This window comes from Charadrius vociferus, unplaced genomic scaffold (assembly GCF_000708025.1).
Source record: "Charadrius vociferus isolate BGI_N301 unplaced genomic scaffold, ASM70802v2 scaffold213, whole genome shotgun sequence".
Lineage (NCBI taxonomy): Eukaryota > Metazoa > Chordata > Aves > Charadriiformes > Charadriidae > Charadrius > Charadrius vociferus.
Genome location: NW_009647828.1, coordinates 7125278 through 7139287, shown reverse-complemented (window position 1 = coordinate 7139287; position 14010 = coordinate 7125278).

Below are 14010 nucleotides of genomic sequence, written 5' to 3'. Positions count from 1 at the left end.
TCCACCACTTGCCAGCAGAGCAGGGATTAATACGTTTGCAGCTTTAATGGGTTCTTGGAGAGGAGGAGGCAATCTAGGTTGCGGGCTCCCAAGATATGACTAAAATTCAACAATGTATTAGTTTAGCCAAAGCAGTAATGAGTCAAGAATCACCAAGAGAAACTTCTGATGGAGATCAGCACTTGCATCATCATCACTGCTGCCTGTAGCAAACATGCTACAGAGAAAGAGGCAATTTTTAAGCTATTCAGAGGAGTGAAAAGGCAGCAACTAGCCGGGAAGCACCTTCTACAATGAGGAGCAGCTGGCCCAGCAATGCTGAAATGCTTTTGTATGTATTCACTTATAAGGATAAGATACTTCATCTCTGTAGCTGCTTGGCTCATCCCAGCAATAATTCACTTTCTGTGTGGTTTGCAGCTCCAAGTGCTTAAGTGTGTCAGTATTTCCATCCGATGTCTGCCCCTCTTAGACATCAATACTTGTTTCTGGCTGAGCCTGGAAATGTTTTATTTTGGTTTTCACACAGGCAGCTCTCAAGAACTGCAGAAGGATACGCAGCTTTTTAGTTTTCAGGCACGAAAGGATGAGGAGGTGGGGGGTGGTGGGGTATTCCTGGGCTGCTTATGGCCCCCCATAAACTTCAAGCCCTGGTGCCCTCCTCAGTGTCAGGGACTATTTCCAGGTGCTGTGGCAGAAAGCATGGGAGCTACTGCGGGGTGGCAAAAGCCCACAGTGCCCACAGGAAGCTCAGTGGGATGGGGGAGCCCCAGGGCCCCGCACCACCTCTCAGGGTGCTGGGTCCTGGCTCCAGGACGCTCCATCTGGTTATTTCTCTTCACCTGTGTTTCTCCTCCTGGAATAGCTTCCCATGATTAAGCTTTTGCAAACATCAAAGCATTTGGGACTCCCAAGGGACTGCTCAGGTGGGTGCATGGCTCCCCCATCATCCTCATCTTCCTCCTCCAGTAAGCATCCCGCAGCCAGGGCACACCACCATACAACCAAAACCCCACCAGGACTCCCACCACAGAGAGCTCGAGGAATACGACCTGAAGAACCACCAGTAGAAATATTCCTCACCCCACCTTGAACTCTGGCAATGCCAGAAAGGCTTTGCGGGATTGCTTCGCAGCCCAGTGGTGGAATGGACTAAGCAGCTCATTTCTAAGTGGATCATATTTTTGCCTTTTCAAGCTGGACAAGCTGTATTTGGCATGTTAACAGGCAGAAAGATAGCATTCCACACACTTCTCTCTTCAGGTTAACTCAAAAACGTTTCTTGTTCTATGTATTTTATTGCACCAAATCCACTATGACAGGACATATTACAGGATCACGGAGCAACAAGCATGCCAGAGCTTTTTCCTGCTGAGTTCGCTATCCCGTTCCCAGCGGTATGATGGTCACCGCCACCAAGTCAGGAGCTAACTGCTGGAGGGATACGCAGACCTCCAGCACATCAGTGGGATGAACGAGACCACGATGGCAAAGAGCACGTAGACTATCCCCAGGCTCCGACCAGCACCACATCCCCTGTGCACGCTTAGCCCTGGTTTACTCTGTGTCCCACCCTGTGTTAATAGGGGCCCATAGTATTATTCACCCCCCCCAACAGTGTTTTTCCCAATACCTGTGTGGCCACTCGTGGGACGGGGACGCTTCCCCACCTCACCTCAGGACTTCTGCGCTAGGAAGAGCAAACCCTGTTGCTCAGAAGGGAAATAAAACACTTTTCTTGCCGAACACTGTTCATTTGGGACCTGCCTTAATTTAAAAAGCAGACGGGAAGGGTGACAAGTGGCCCCAGTGCCACCTCCCCACGAGCACCCTGCCACGCGCCTGTTCCCTCGGTCCCCCCAGAGAGACAGATGGGTCCTGGAGGAATACTGAAAACCACCAGACCAGCCCCCAGCCCCGCACCCAGCACCAGCCCCCGTGAGAGGTGGGGACGATAAGATCGTGGGATCGCCCGTTTCCCCAGGTACCTGCCTTCTCAGGGCAGATAAGATCGAGGGAGCGGCCCCCGCAGCAAAGCGAGCTCACCTAAAGTCACCACATACCCTCAACAGCACTGCAGGGGAGCTGCTGGCGTGTTTTTTATATACGTATTTTTGGCAGTGCTTTACTCAAGGCAAAGCTTCCTCTCCTTTCTGCAGCACTCACAAAAGTGCCGGTGGAAGAGCATCTCTGCCTGGCCACGGCCCTACCCCCCCAAAGGGCCCACCACCAGCCTGCCACAGCAAAACAGAATATAGAAAATAGAAGTTTTATGTGTTTTATATATAATAGTAAATTTTTTTATAGATATATGCCTAGACATACATATATACATACATAATATTATATATAGTATTTTATGTATATGACACTATACATAATATTATAGATATATATATAAAATAAAAAGGATTATATAAAATACGTATCTTCTCTCTTCCTCCCCTTTTCTACCCCCTCAAGGTCAAGACCCCTCTCAGAGCACATTTCCCAGTGTCAGGCTGCAGCCATCCCAGGAAGAAGGTGCTCTGACAATCACAGCAGCACGGGACGCTTTGCCGAAGCAACGTCATTTCCCAACATGGTGTTCAGCTGGGTTATCCCCCCTGCTCAACAGGGCTCAAACCTCAGCAAAAATAAAGAAATCTGGTTGCTTCTGTAAAAGCCTAAACCACGATCAAGAAATGTGCCTCTAGGAAACCACGTCTGAAAAGTGTTTGCCTCCATCATTTGAAGGTGCCACTTTATCTTTCCCCTATGGCGCGTTTGCTTGTGGGGGGGGTGTAGTTCTCCTGGAAAAGCTTAAAATAGCTTTCCTAATAATGATGCAAGGTAAACTGTTTATACTGTATTACCACCTCAGTGGCCTATTCAATTGTTACCAGACAGCGTTTCTTCCAAAGATGTTAACAAGTGTGCTGCACTGTATTACCACCCAGGGTAAGAAACCCCCATGAGGTTTTTAGATCTGGAGGAAAGCAAACTTTTCTCCTAGAGAATTAGCAGAACGATAACCAGGTTTAGTTTTGTCATATGCAGCTTTCTTCATAAACAAGAGATTATGGAAAGAAAAAAAAAAATCTCTAGTGTTTAGTTTGGCTATCACCGACAGCACTTTGGGAGAGCTTCTCAAATGGAAAAGCAGATGTTGCAAATCTGCCTTATCTACGGAGCAACTGTTGACTCTGTTGTGCAAATCCTAATTTACATCTGCATGAAAGGTTTCAGAGATTAAATGGCATTCAAGGAGGAATATTAGCTTTTCTCCCTCCCTCCAGCCCTCCTTTGAATGGATTTACTACTGGCAATTAGCTTTCTGTTCCACCGGCCAAGTAGAAAACAGGATTCATCAGGACTCTACAGTATCCTCCCTTTTAATGGACTGTTTTCTCAAATCACCCAATTCAGATGCTGAGAGTTAGAAGAAGAAATAAATTGTCACAAAGCTAAAATAGTTACAAAAACACTTTGGCCAGGAGGATTTCCCTGTGGCACTTGGAAAGCCCTGAGGAGGAAAAAACCCCAGAGAACAAATCAAAGGGGTCTCCTGGCTACACCTAACAAGAATGGGAATGCAAAACCCAAGGGACACAAAGCTTTGGTTGCTGCTGAGAGTGCAGAGCCCGTCCCAAAGACAGCCTTCAGCTGGGGCTCTGCTGGCTTAAAGGAACAGGCAGTGATGGGGTTTTCCTCAAAATCTGGCCAGACCATGCAATCACTTTCTTGGTCCCCCACACAAAACACAAAAGAGCAAAGCAACCACTATCGGTAGCTATTTATCTCTCAGTTTTGCACTCCTCTTTTTTTTTTCCCCTAACAGAAATAAAAGAACTGATATGAAATGTCCTCCACTTCTTCATCAATGGTCCCTAAAGACAGCAAGCAGTGGAGCGGAGGCCCGGCAGCATGGGGGTGCTGAGGTCCCCAGGCTGTGCTGCTCCAGATGTCCTATGGGAGCTCCTAGCTCGTGCTGAAGCACCTCAAGGATGCCCGTGCAGATAGTTCCTGCTCTCCTGGATACCAAAGCTTTTGTGCTTTACTCAACAGGAGGGCATCAATGAACTGTATTGGACCTCAGCAGCCCACATCCTCAGTGGGGATGACACCAGTCCCAGCCTGGCACATGGGTGAGTGCCTCCTTGCAGCTGGTTTGCCCTCACGTCACACAGCCCACCTCACCGAACCACGGTGGCCAAACACGGTCAACCCAAAATGCTTGCTACTCAAGGCAGAGTGATGAAAACACCTGTTGGGCTGACCCTAGGTGGAGCACAAGAGACCGTGCTGATGGGACATCATCCTTTTGGTGTCTGCCTCTTGTTGCCTCTGAAGAACGGTGGGCAACTTGGCCCCATTTTCTGGACAGCACAGCAGGGACATCCTCAATCTCGACAGACAGATCCCACCACAAAACAGATGATGCTTTTACATTCCCGTTTCTCATGCCTGAAGAAGCCCCAAAAAACCCTCATCATTGCAGCAAGCAAGCAGTCACCACAACCCCTTTCCAAAGTCAGCGGAGGCAGCTGTGGAAACGGAGGCACAGACTGAGGCTTCCCAGCAACCCAACAGACTGAGCAAAGCTTGTCCCCAGCCACCACCAGAGCAGAACTGAGTCGTGCAAAAGCGTGGATGCCCTGAGCAAACTTATGTTCTTCAGCATCAGCGGTCCGTGCCATCCCTCCTGTTTCAGTGGACCAGGCTACCTGGTGGGGCTTTGCAGGCAACACACACCAAGCAATTAGCAAAGTTTGCAACAAGAACTACAGATTACACAAACGAGTGCTCCACAAAGCGTAACGGAAGGAGAGAAACTCAATCTTTGGAAATATTTTTAAATTGTCTTATTAAATCCTTAAAAGAATAAGCATGCATTGCTTAACAATTCTTCAGAGTTATTTTTTCTGGGCTCATCCTCTACACCCTCATTTCCTTCCTAAAAAATCGTTCAAAAATTCATTACTTTTGGAGTTCTCGACCTGCAGGGTGGGTGGGTTTTCAGCTATTTAGTGAATTCCAGCAAAATGTTCACCACCTCTTAACTGCTCTTGTGGATGAATTTTATTTTATTTTTTTTTCCCCCACAGTACATAAGTTCACCAGGCCCAAAAGTGTTTAGGTTTACCTCAGAGGAACTTTTTAGGGATGCAAAGACTCACGGTCCCCTTACAGTTCCCAGGCTGGCCTGGCCCTGGCACTTACTTGTGATGCTTTTCTGGTACTTGTGACGCTTTTCTGAAGCGGGCTTTGAGATCACATGGCATCAGAAAAAATTTGCCATAAAGCCCCAACCTTTCCCCTTCGGTTCACAGCTATGCAGCTCCCAAATCCCAGCTCCTCTGCGTTTCCCTCGCACTTTTAATGTGCACTCCTCTAATCTTCATTTAATGCAGGCAGCTGGCTGCAAATACCCCCGAACAATGACTTTAATCCTAAGTATCCTGAAGCCCCCCGCTTCCTCCCCACACCAAAACTGAAGGGGAAAAAAAAATAAATAAAAAGAACAGCCTCATGACAGCAAGATGGAGAAATCCAAGCTATCCACTGGGCCAAAGGAGCAGAAAGACACAATGAGCTAAATTTTGCCCGGTTCGCTAATTAAAAACGGAAGCTACCCCACTCCGGAGCCAAGGCGGGGGGAGTTTTCATGCTATTCAAAAAATCGGCTTCCAACTGGGACCATATTCACTCCACATTAATTGTCATTCCAACTACGAGTGTCCTAGTTTCAAAATGAGAACTACTCTCCCGTGTAGCTAGTGAAAACTAACACCAGTTTCGAGGCATTAAACAAAATTTATTGATTGCATTTTCCCACCCACTAAAACTTTAATAAGCATTAAACCTCAAACTCCTGGCCCCGTTTCCTCCCTCTACCCTCTCTCTCCATAAAAAGGGTCAGGCTCCTCTATATGGAGATTAGGACTTAATGTTTGGTATTTGTTTATGAGCCTATCAATTGCCTCTATTTCAGGGAGGGAAAAAAGCACATCTAAAAAAAAAAAAAACCCTCTTGTACACGGATTAAGAAAGGGCAAAGGTTTAGGGTAGTTTGGGTGGGTTTTTTTCCAACTGATTGTGGGTTTTAGATATATGACGGATCATGTTCACGTGAATGAAAATAAGTAAATATTCCCCTCCTCGTAAGTCTCCCTTGAGTTACATAAAATGGTATTTTTCAAAGACCCCTATTTCTCTGTAATAAGACGCAGGACTTCCAAGTCTTCTCTGCTAGCTGTTTTCAGCAGTGTAAAAGGAAAAAAATAATAATTTGGGGGCCACTCTGTCTGCATACTTAGTAAAGAAAACAAAGGCCAAACATTTGAAATGCAAAGGTTGGTGATTAAGCCCAGAAATCCATATCAAAATGAATCGCCAGATTTTAAGAGTGCTTAAGCGATTTAAATGCCGAGCCTGACCTGGCTCAGCATCTTTCAAAACCAAGCCTGTTATTTCAGTGCCTCAAGCAAGACTTAGGTGCCAGGTACCCAAGTTGGAGAAGTTTAACAGTAATCTCCTTTTGGGAAGCCTGATCCACTCTAATCTAAAATCGCGAATGACAAAGGTTTTGTTATTTAGAAAGCACATCTAACCAAAGCTGCAACACTCTGTCCTTGTGCTAAACTCAACCCTTATCCTTCAGCACTATTAGAAAGAGTTGGGAGAGATGGCAAAAAAAAGTAGATGTCAAAAATCCTTTTATTTCTCCTCTTTAAAGAAGACTGCTAAAGGGATTAAACAGCTTCGAGTTCACTGCTCTGTTAAATCAACCTTACAATATTTTTTCAGCTTGTTTGACTCGCTGTTTCTGTATACGTTTGTGTTTTCACCTTTCTGCATTCAAATCCCACGCTCAGAGTTCGTTCTGCGCTTCTCACAGGAAACTTGGTCGGTTCTTTATTTGTATTAAGTCTACGGAGTTATAGAAAACAGACTTGGAAAACAAACCCTAAATTAGCAGGACTTACCGGCTTCCATGCATACGCGCACACACACAAGGGCATCACATACCATCCAACCCAAATGCAGCGGTTTATCATTTCCAGCAGCAACAGCAGGGCATCAGGTTCACTAGAACGGACCTTTTAATGGTCTCCTGCAACCGTATCTATTACAGCGGGTTTTGGACTGCACATAATAAATTAAGAGAGAGTTCAAGGAAGTCATGCGTGTCTCAGTTCCCACTCCCTTCAAACAGTTTTAATGCCCCCAAATAGTCGTCTTCTACAAAGTGTACTGCGTTAGGCTCCAGTAATGCCAGAAGCAGGTTAGACACCTCTGTACACAGCTGTTTTAATGCTGCCGTAAGGAAATGCAGATCCTCTGCAATGTTTCCAGTGTCCTGCAGCAGGACATGGCTGGTCCTCCCTGCACGTGCCAGGGACCTTCCACAGGCACTTTTGGACACCTGCCCCATCCTCCACAGTCTGATTTTCCCAGCTTTTCCCTTCCTTCACCTACCAGGAACACTTCTAAAACCTCTTTCTCTCTGTGAACGAGCACCCAAGTGTCCGAGCAAGATGGACACTGTTGAGACAGTGGGGATGGTCACTGCAACAGGCAAGCCAAGAAATAAAGAAAATAGCCACTTCTCTCCAGCAGACAGTTAACGTGGGTGATAAAAACTGAGCCCAGCAGCCCTGCAAGGGCTGGATTTGTTTGAAAGTCAGACAGCAAAGATAAGCTTCAGCTATGCTTCCCTTGGATGGGATGGGTGGACGAACCACCACCTCATACCAACCACTAGTGAAGACATGAAGTTGGACAACCTCCCCAAATATTTATACCTATTTATCCACGTTGATGTACGCACTTATATGTGGAGCAAGAGCTGCTCACAGCAGTGAAACCAGGTTTTGAGTGACCCAAGCCTGGAGTCCGGCCCCTCCACTCCCTTTTTGAGGGCTGGTGGCCAATTCAGGGTCATCTCCTTTCCTCCCTGCCCTGAGACACCACGCATTGCTCCTCCAACTGCTTCTTCTCATCCCCAAAACAGCCAGGCTTGAGCACAGGGTGAAGTTATTCCTGCAAAGACTGTACCGCTTGTCCACACCTCATTTGCCATGCACTGGGAGGAGGGAAGCAGAGGGGGAGAAAACCTCCACTTCAAACATCTACATGAATTTTGAAAGCAGCTGAGGAGGTTTCAGACCTTTTTTGCCAGGACTAACACATCCCACCCACAAGGTGACCTTGTTCAGCATGTGCAGACGGCTCCTCACAGGAAGGATTTACATTGCGTGGGGTCACCGGATCCAGCACAGGCAGGCAGCGACCCACCACTGAAACTGGAGCCATGGGTACAAACCTGCCCCTTTTTGCCCCTGTACCGAGGGAGACGGGGCAAAGGAGAACCCCTGCTGTGCCCCTCACCCACCTCCGTGGTTCCCACCCCTCCACAGAACCTTTCCTGACGGAGAAGCCCACTGCTTTCTCAAATCCCAAGATGCCAGCATGCCTACACGTAAAACTGTAGCAGAAATCTCATCCCTTCACTAAATAATACACAGGTTGAAGTCCTGCTACAACTCAATAAACACTTTCTAGGAGTTATTTTCCTTTTCGTCTGGGCAGATCTCAAAGCATTTCTGCGGCAGCAGGCTTCAGGTTTGGGTTTCCTTTGCCTCCTTGTCCAAATAATGGCAATACCAATTGAACCACTGGCCAAAAGAGAATTAAGTGTGACCCTGTGGTCCATAACTCTGGGGGTTCCCATTTGCTCCTGCAGCGCTCTGCTCCCTACCAGAAACAGGGCAAGAGAAGGTCCAGGCGTCCCCCTCTGAGACACCCACAGCTGAAAGAGAGGTTAACTATCTTTAACACAGTACCAACACTGTATTTATTTAAACGCCACATTTAAACGCTTACTGTATTTATATTGTAACCCAACTAGGGTGGGAGCGGGAGGTGCAGGAGGGTGGCTTTACTCAGTATCTTCAAAGCTACTATCAGCACCCCCCAATAGCGGCTTATACTCTTGTTCCCAAGCCAGGGAAATCAAGAGCCTGGAAAGCCAGAAGCTTATTTTTATGCTTAATTACAGATTTGAAGTGCCTGACACCAGGCCCTCACTCATTGCACTTTTGTCGCTGATGCCTTTGGGCCGAGCTGGAATAAATGCTTTACGCTTGCTCATCACTCACTACCTTCACGAGTGTTTTAACTCAGAAGAAGGTGGGTGATTGATTTGGGCAGGGATGCAGAGCGGACACCATCTGCTGTTTCTTATTTTATTTTTTTTTCCTCTTTCCTTTCTGTAATTAATCAATTCGCAAATTGGGAGGCAGAGAGTTTCCTCGGCAGTCTCCTTTTCCGATCGCCCCTGTGCAGCAAAGGCTCAGGACGTATCAGGGAGGCTGCAAGGTCCGTGCACTGCCCACGGAGCGCGAAGCAGTGGCATTAGGGCCAGTCCGACGGATCGCTGGGCTCCCCGCGGCTCGTCCCACCCGGGGGGGCCTCCTGTAGCCCAACCCACTGCACACTGCAAGCTAGAGGCTTTTCTGAGTTTTCCCTAGGAAAAAAAAAAAAAAAAAAAAAGGGAAAAAAAAAAAAAAGCCTTCACAGAAAGCTGTGAGAACATGCATAATGCACCGGCTGTAAAAATTAACGTATTTTTTAATTTTTTTCCAACAGCTCGTCTCTCACACAGTAAATACCAGCTAATTTATGCACCTCCATTTACCAGCACCACCCCCCACTTCTGCATGAATCCCCAGCCTATTAACACAACTGTTTAAACTGGACATGTTTTCTTAAACATTCTTCTTCTTTCATAAACTGCCAAGTGACAGTTGTTTACTGTCAACAAGCCCGGGTACTCTAAGACAGGGAGAAATATGCCCTTTCAAAGGGCAGACATATCGGCTACCAAAGGAAGATTAAAATCTGGTGTTTTTTCTCTTCTCCCTCCCCAAAAATGCTTTATTTGTGCAGATACACACGATACAGATCAGGAGAGATGGTACTGTGCCTAATTCCAATCATTCTTTTAATTAAAGACAGGCTCACAGAGGATTTATCTTTGGTCGCACATGCTAGCTGTCAGGACACACTCTTAACTCCCTAATCTTCCCATTGCAACTGGTTTTTCCTCTTCACTTTTAGCTCCGATATCCCCATCTCCCAAAGCACATCTCGGGGTATCGGCATGCTCATCTTGCACAGATCCCACTACCGGCTAGAAACAAAACGCTTGCCTGGGGGAATCTATATAGTGAAGTTAAAAAAATTTTAAACAAAAATCAAATCACAGGTTAGTTCAAGTCCAACAGTCTCCAAACAAGCTGCTGAAATATTTTGCTGGGAGGGAATTTCTTGTGCTCCAGTCTTGCACGTGAAAGGGGGGATATGAAAAAAAAAAACAAAACCAAACCCAAACCCTCTAAGAAAACTCTCTTTTTTTTTTTTTTTGCCCTGCTCTGGCCGCTTGTGAAGCACCGTGAAAGCTCCTTGGCTGGCTCCTGTCCCCATGCAAGCGGTCCCGGAGCCCAGCATCCCTGTCCTGTCCTGTCCGAGGGCAGGACCGACTCGCCCCCGGCTCGCCTGCGGACCCCCGCGGGGGATTATTAACACTCTCCCCGGCGCATTGTGCGGCTCGCAGATCACGGCGCTGGGGGCTAATGCTGGCCGACACTGATACGATGGCAACAAGGATGGGGTGTGAGGGGACAGTGGCCGGCGCTGCGCCTCGGCTCCACGCAGGACTCACACCGGGGTCATGGGGGGAGCAGCCGGTGGCTGTCACCATGGCATCCCACGCTGACATTTGGGCGGCGACACTGCTGTCTGCTTGCATCAAAACGGGTTACAAAAACCGAGATGGGAAGAAGCGAAGGTCTGCGTTACAGAAGGTTGAGAGGAGCCGGAGGCGAGGGAGAGCCGACGCCAGGCATCGCCCCCATGAAGCAGTGCCGGGCATCTCCCCACCCCCAAACCGGAGAACCTTTTTACCCGCCGAGTTTCCTCTGCTTGTTAAAATGTTTGGGTCATTAGAAAACTTGCCAAACAATCCCTGCTTATGCTAAATAGCTGCTCCCACCACGATCTGTGAAGGGTTTCAGCCTGCTCCCTTGGAAATCAATGGGGGCTTTTTTGCTTAGGATTCAATAGGCGCAAGATCAGGACCTCATTATTATTTTTACAGGACTACAAGCAGCAGAGACTGGCAAAACCCCCAAACAAAGCAACAACGCTCTGAACTGGGAGCCAAACTTGCCCTTTACAAGCTCTGCCAAGCATCAAAATAAAATTAAAAATCCAATTCTTGGGAGCTTTTCAGTTTTTTGACAGGGAAAGGATAAGGTTGATAAAGACTGGTCTCATCATTTGGATCCAGGAACATCTCCCGTAGCTCCCTTTTCCTCAAAAGAAAAGTCTTCACAGATGTGCATTTTGCCTTCCCCAGGAGGAGTCAGTAAGAGGAGGTGAGTTGTCAGTCCGGGGTGATGCACATTACCCTGCAGCACCCTGTGAGGCCCAGAGCAGAAGCACCCTCAGGGCTTCCCATGTTCTGCTCTGTCCTGACATCATGGTGAAACCCACCATTAAGTCCCTCTGCAGAGCCACCAACACATGGGACCAGATGGCTCCTGGGAGGTGGGTCCTGCTACAGGGACCATGTCTGCACCCCATCTCCATGGAAGGCAGGTGCCACCTGCGTTTTGTGAGAGCAGACTCAGAGACGCTCTCTTCCTTAGCACCCTCCTCAGAGCTTTGCGACAGTCAAGTTCTCCCCTTCTTGCCTGTTATTTTGCATTCTCCTCTCTCTTGGCATCAGTGAGAGCTCACCTACGCACCACAAAACCACCAGAAGGTTTGGCCCCTAAGCAATACCCAGCTATTTTGCTGACTCCCCTACACTCAACTCGCCCCAGGTCAACTCCAAAATGCTTCAACTCAATTTTACTCCCTTAGCGCTGGGTATTAACCCAATCCTTATAACCTAGCCATGATCTGGACTCCAAAGCTTTACTGTTTTAACTACATCAGCTGGAATACTTTAGAGAGATTCCCTGTGAATGCCACAAGGTAGTTCAGTGCAATAAAGGCATAACTACAAAACACTCCACTTTTGGGGGCAAAAACATTAAATGGAGATAAGCTGACAAATAATTTCATCAGTTATCCAACAGCAGGAGCTGGGAAGCCACCCTTGCGGGTCTCTGGCAAACCACGGTGCACCAGGATCGCTTGTTACTTCCTTTCTCTAAAAACTTTATACTCAAACTAAGGGATGTAGTGATGGCTCGGCTCCTTGGGTGAAAAGGAGAAGGGGGGGGAAAAAAACAAAACTCAAACCAACATGCTGCCATGTGTCAGCTTGACATCTGCAGGTAGTTCAACAGCTCACAGTACAAACCCTGGGTGCAAGCGCCGACGCTGGGGTCCCCGTGCTGTGGTGTTCCCGAGGAAGAGTGCCTTCAGCACACACTGCAGCCCGCTGCGCTTCGCTTGCTCGCAGCCAGCGATCCTAGACTGCGTCCTTTCCTCACCCGAAAACTTGGAACCCTTCTCCCTTCTGAGTCATTAATACTTTTAACCCCTCGCAACCTGCAGAAATGGCACAGCCCCAAAATCTCACAGATGCTAAACGTGTAAGCACACGGTAATTGTTTTGCATACAGTTCTGCGCGATAAAGAAATCTGCTTCCAAGTTTTAATATAACCTCTTTATTTAACCAACTCTTTATCTTCCCCTGCTTTCTGGATTTGAGAAACCAGGGCCAGCACACAAGACTTACCTCCCCCTCCGCCATAAATACCACACCTTTTTTAGATGAAAACATCTGAAACTGAAGCAGTTACTGGAGAAATGTTTTCTTACTTGACTGTGCTGCTATTCTTAAAGAAAAAAGTTTTGCTATGTTGTGTAACCTGAGTGTCACACCAAAACCTGAACGCGACAACCCCCTAGATAGCCTATCGGAATAGTAGGGCAGGTTTACGTCCGATTACCTTTCACATTTTAACTACTAAGTTTACCAAAGGTTTTACTCAGCTCATATCTCACAGTTCTTGTTTGCTTTTGATATTACAGAAACTTCCTGGTCATTCAAGCCAAGGAACAGACACTTCAGGGGTAAGCACACCAGGAATACCGCATTCACCACAGGAATAAAAGCCCTTCTTCACACATCCAGGGCTTTAAATCATATCTACGGCACTTGGCAACCCGAGCTGTAAGCTTATCGGAAAGGGGGCACCAGGACAGTCAGCGCTACTTCAGAGAAAAAGTACTTTTTTTTTAGAAGACCACCAGATAATCAGCCAAAAGAGGGACAAACAGTACACTGATAAGCTATGTAGGAGGCCAAAAAAAAAAAAAAAAAAAAGTCAGAGTGTAACCAGGTATTTTAAGGTACTCTCGGCATCATACTTGTCTTCAGACATGGTTTTAGCTTGGAGTTTGCAGAGGGGATACTATCAGATTTACTCCTCCTAAAAGCCCAGACTGCCCCTTTTCACATACCGTGGATGGCTCTGCTGAATTTTTTTTTTCCTGAACCGCAGTCCCACCTGCTGGAAAAAAAAAAAGGAAAAAAAAAAGGATGTATGGCAAATTTTTACCAAGCCACCATCCTCTCTGGTGTCCAGGCTGGTATGTGGAAGAGAACAAAGTTTATAAACTAACCAGTAATAAAGAAGATGAAATGGCAAACACCGAAACAGCTCCATCAAACCACGCTACTGAACGGCTTCAGGGGTGCAGTCAGCAGACAATTTTTTTTTTTTGGAAGAGTCAGAAAAAAAAAAGAAGAAATGGGTATGAAGAGCCAGACAAACTCCCAGGATATAGGAAAAGTTACAAGCACGTAGCACGCTAAGAAAAAGCGGAAAGTCTATTCAAACGAGGAAACAGAATGAAAATGAAGCCGGTTTAATTGATTGCCTGTGTATCAGGTCCAGCCTAGCTGGGAAAAAAGTCTTCCAGCTGGGGAGGGAATTTCACCTGAATGTTCAGTACAAATATCTGAATTTGTAACACTCCTGGTAGTTCTACTCCACAGACAC